Source organism: Arachis hypogaea, chromosome 5 (assembly GCF_003086295.3).
Source record: "Arachis hypogaea cultivar Tifrunner chromosome 5, arahy.Tifrunner.gnm2.J5K5, whole genome shotgun sequence".
In the NCBI taxonomy this organism is placed as follows: domain Eukaryota; kingdom Viridiplantae; phylum Streptophyta; class Magnoliopsida; order Fabales; family Fabaceae; genus Arachis; species Arachis hypogaea.
Genome location: NC_092040.1, coordinates 51,234,243 through 51,239,035, shown reverse-complemented (window position 1 = coordinate 51,239,035; position 4,793 = coordinate 51,234,243). Strand labels below are relative to the sequence as shown.

The following is a 4,793-nucleotide window of genomic DNA, read 5'->3' as shown; positions in this document are numbered from 1 at the left end:
GTCGCCGGGATGTGAGTATCAGAGCGTATGCAAATTTTTCTATTTTCTGGTAGTTCAGCTCTGACCCCTGTAGTGCTTTACTAATGAAGTAGACGGGTTGTTGTCTTCTTTCGTCTTCTCGAATCAGTGCTGAGGCTATTGCCCGACTTCCTACTGTGAGGTATAGTATGAGCGATTCTCCCTCTTGTGGTCGAGATAGGACAGGTGGTTGCCCCAAGAATTCTTTGAAGTCTTTGAAGGCTTGTTCACATTCCGCTGTCCATTCGAATATCTTTCCCTTCTTTAAGGTAGCGTAGAAAGGGAGGGATCTTATCGCTGATCCTGCTAGGAATATGGACAAGGCTGCCAACCTTCCATTGAGCTGTTGTACCTCTTTGACGCAGGTTGGGCTCTTCATGTTGAGTATGGCCTGGCATTTATCTGGATTTGCCTCGATTCCCCTTTGTGCGAGTATAAATCCTAAAAATATACATGCTTCTACTGCGAAGGTGCATTTAGCCGGGTTGAGTCGCATGCCGTGTGATGAGCGGATAATTTATACGCTTTTTGGCATTATTTTTAGGTAGTTTTTAGTAAGTTCAAGCTACTTTTAGGGATGTTTTCATTAGTTTTTATGTTAAATTCACATTTCTGGACTTTACTATGAGTTTGTGTGTTTTTCTGTGATTTCAGGTAAATTTTGGCTGAAATTGAGGGACTTGAGCAAAATTCTGAAAAAGGCTGACAAAAGGACTGCTGATGCTGTTGGAATCTGATCTCCCTACACTCGAAATGGATTTTCTGGAGCTACAGAGCTTTCCAGCAATATATAATAGTTCATGCTTTATTCGGAGATTGACGACGTAACTTGGCGTTGAACGCCAAGTACATGCTGCTGTCTGGAGTTAAACGCCAGAAAAACGTCATGATCCGGAGTTGAACGCCCAAAACACGTCATAACTCGAAGTTCAACTCCAAGAGAAGCCTCAGCTCATGGATTGATCAAGCTCAGCCCAAGCATACACCAAGTGGGCCCCAGAAGTGGATTTATGCATCAATTACCTACTCATGTAAACCCTAAGAGCTAGTTTATTATAAATAGAACATTTAACTATTGTATTAGATGTCTTTTTGACCACGTTTCATCTTTGGTCTCAGTTTTGTATTATTCTTCATCTTAGGAGGCCATTGAGCACGTTTCAGGGGGCTGGCCATTCGGCCATGCCTGAACCTTCTACTTATGTATTTTCAACAGTGGAGTTTCTGCACACCATAGATTAAGGGTGTGGAGCTCTATTGTACCTCAAGTATTAATGCAATTCTATTTTCTTTTATTCAAATCTCTCTTATTCTTATTCCAAGATATTCATTCGTACCTAAGAACATGATGAATGTGATGATTAAGTAACCCTCATTATCATTCTCACTTATGAACGCACGTGATTGACAACCACTTCCGTTCTACATGCAACAGAGCTTGAATGTTTATCTCTTAGATTCCCCAACAGAATCTTCGTGGTATAAGCTAGATAGATGGCGGCATTTATGAGGATCCGGAAAGTCTCACCTTGTCTGTGGTATTCCGAGTAGGATTCCGGTAATGAATGACTGTGACGTACTTCAAACTTGCAAGTGCTGGGCGTTAGTGACAGACGCAAAAGAATCAAGGGATTCTATTCCAGTAGGCGCAGGAACCAACCAGTGATTAGCCGTGCTGTGACAGAGTGTGTGAGCGTAGTTTTCACTGCGAGGATGGGATGTAGCCATCAACCATGGGTGATGCCTCCAGACGATTAGCCGTGCGAGTGACAGCCGCATAGGATCATTTTCCCGAGAGGATTGAAAGTAGCCACCGCTGATGGTGAACCCCTATACAAAGCTTGCCATGGAAAGGAGTAAGAAGGATTGAGTTGAAGCAGTAGGAAAGCAGGCGTCCTTGAGTCATACAGTATCTCCATTCACTTATCTGAAATTCCCACCAATGAATCTGCATAAGTATTCTATCCCTTTTATTATTTATTTTCTTATTTCTATTTTCGAAACCATCAATCAATTTAATCTGCCTAACTGAGATTTACAAGGTGACCATAGCTTGCTTCATACCAACAATCTCTGTGGGATCGACCCTTACTCACGTAAGGTTTATTACTTGGACGACCCAGTACACTTGCTGGTTAGTTGAACGGAGTTGTGAGCTTCTCTAACAGTACCTGAAACTCTTTTATCACAATTTTGTCCACCAAGTTTTTGGCGCCGTTGCCGGGGATTGTTCGAGTATGGACAACTGACGGTTCATCTTGTTGCTCAGATTAGGTAATTTTCTTTTCAAAAATCTTTTTCAAAAATTTTTCTTTTATTTTTCGTTTTTCCAAAAATGTTTTTCGAAAAAATTAATAAAAATACAAAAAAAATTAGAAAATCATAAAAAATCAAAAATATTTTGTGTTTCTTGATTGAGTCTTGAGTCAAATTTTAAGTTTGGTGTCAATTGCATGCCTTTAAAAATTTTTCTTGCAATTTTCGAAAATCTTATGCATTCATAGTGTTCTTCATGATCTTCAAGTTGTTCTTGACAAGTCTTCTTGTTTGATCTTGATGATTTCTTGTTTTGTGTCTTTTCTTGTTTTTCAAGTGCATTTTTGCATTCACATTTTCCAAGCATTAAAAATTTCTAAGTTTGGTGTCTTGCATGTTTTCTTTGCATTAAAAATTTTTTCAAAATTATGTTCTTGATGTTCATCATGATCTTCAAAGTGTTCTTGGTGTTCATCTTGACATTCATAGCATTCTTGCATGCATTCATTGTTTTGATCTAAAAATTTCATGCATTGAATATTTTTGTTGTTTTTCTCTTTCATAATTAAAAATTCAAAAATCAAAAAAATATCTTTTCCTTATTTTCCTCCAAATTTTCGAAATTTTGGGTTGACTTGGTCAAAAATTTTTAAAATTAGTTGTTTCTTACAAGTCAAGTCAAAATTTCAATTTTAAAAATCTTATCTTTTCAAAATCTTTTTCAAAAATCATATCTTTTCCACTTTTTATTTTTTATTTTCGAAAATTTTAAAAATTATTTTTCAAAATCTTTTTCTTATCTTTATATCATATTTTTGAAAATTAGCTAACAATTAATGTGATTGGTTCAAAAATTTGAAGTTTGTTACTTTCTTGTTAAGAAAGGTTCAATCTTTAAGTTCTAGAATCTTATCTTGTAGTTTCTTGTTAGTTAAGGCAATTTTAAAATTAAATCTTTTTATCTTTTATCTTATCTTTTTCAAAATTTTATCTTTTTCAAAATTTGATTTCAAAATATCTTATCTAACTTCTTATCTTCTTATCTTTTTAAATTTTGATTTCAAATCTTTTTCAATCAACTAACTAACTTTTTGTTTGTTTCTTATCTTTTTCAAAACCACCTAACTACTTTTCCCTCTCTAATTTTCGAAAATTCTCCCTCTCGTTTTCAAAAATTCTTTTTGTTTTAAATTTTAATTTTAATCTCATCTTATCTTTAATTTTCGAAAATCACTAACCCCTTTTTAAAATTATTTTCGAATTTCTCTTCTCTTCTCTTCTTCTATTTAATTATTTATTTACTAACACTTCTCTTCACCTCTCTTCATCCAAAAATCCGAATCCATCCTTCTTCTTTCTTATACCCCTTTCTTTTTCTACTAACATAAAGGAATCTCTATACTGTGACATAGAGGATTCCTCTTTCTTTTCTTGTTTTCTTCTCTTTCATATGAGCAGGAACAGGGAAAAGGGCACTCTTGTTGAAGTTGATCCAGAACCTGAAAGGACTCTGAAGAGAAAATTAAGAGAAACTAAATTACAACAATCCAGAAATAACCTTTCAGAAATTTTCGAACAAGAGAAGGACATGGCAGCCGAAAATAATAATAATAATGCAAGGAGAATGCTTGGTGACTTCACAAAGCCAACATCCAAGTTTGATGGAAGAAGCATCTCCATTCCTGCCATTGGAGCCAATAACTTTGAGCTTAAGCCTCAACTAGTTGCATTAATGCAACAAAACTGCAAGTTTTATTGACTTCCATCTGAAGATCCTTATCAGTTTTTAACTGAGTTCTTGCAGATCTGTGAGACTGTAAAGACGAATGGAGTTGATCTTGAAGTCTACAGACTCATGCTTTTCCCTTTTGCTGTAAGAGACAGAGCTAGAATATGGTTGGATTCACAACTTAAGGATAGCCTGGACTCCTGGGATAAGCTAGTCACTGCCTTCTTGGATAAATTCTTTCCTCCTCAAAAGCTGAGCAAGCTGAGAGTGGATGTTCAAACCTTCAAACAAAAAGATGGTGAATCCCTCTATGAAGCTTGGGAAAGATATAAGCAGTTGACCAAAAGATGTCCATCTGACATGTTTTCAGAATGGACCCTATTAGATATATTCTATTATGGTCTCTCTGAATTTTCGAAAATGTCATTGGACCATTCTGCAGGTGGATCTATTCACCTGAAGAAAACGCCTGAAGAGGCTCAAGAACTCATTGACATGGTTGCAAACAACCAGTTCATGTACACCTCTGAGAGGAATTCTGTGAATAATGGGATACCTCAGAAGAAAGGAGTTCTTGAAATTGATGCTCTGAATGCCATATTGGCTCAGAACAAAATGTTGACTCAACAGGTCAACATAATCTCTCAAAATCTGAATGGATTGCAACTTGCATCCAACAGTACTAGAGAGGTAGCTTCTGAAGAAGCTTATGATCCTGAGAACCCTACCATGGCAGAGGTTAATTACATGGGTGAACCTTATGGAAACACCTATAACCCATCATGGAGAA

At 36.3% G+C, this 4,793-nt stretch overlaps 1 non-coding gene across 1 annotated transcript; it reads right to left on the bottom strand.

The window, feature by feature from the left end:
- Window positions 1–4,261: 4,261 nt before the first annotated feature.
- LOC112804303 (small nucleolar RNA R71) lies at window positions 4,262–4,365 on the bottom strand. Its single transcript, XR_003202917.1, has one exon. It is a non-coding gene; the product is annotated as a small nucleolar RNA R71 (small nucleolar RNA).
- Between the last annotated feature and the right edge of the window lie 428 nt (window positions 4,366–4,793).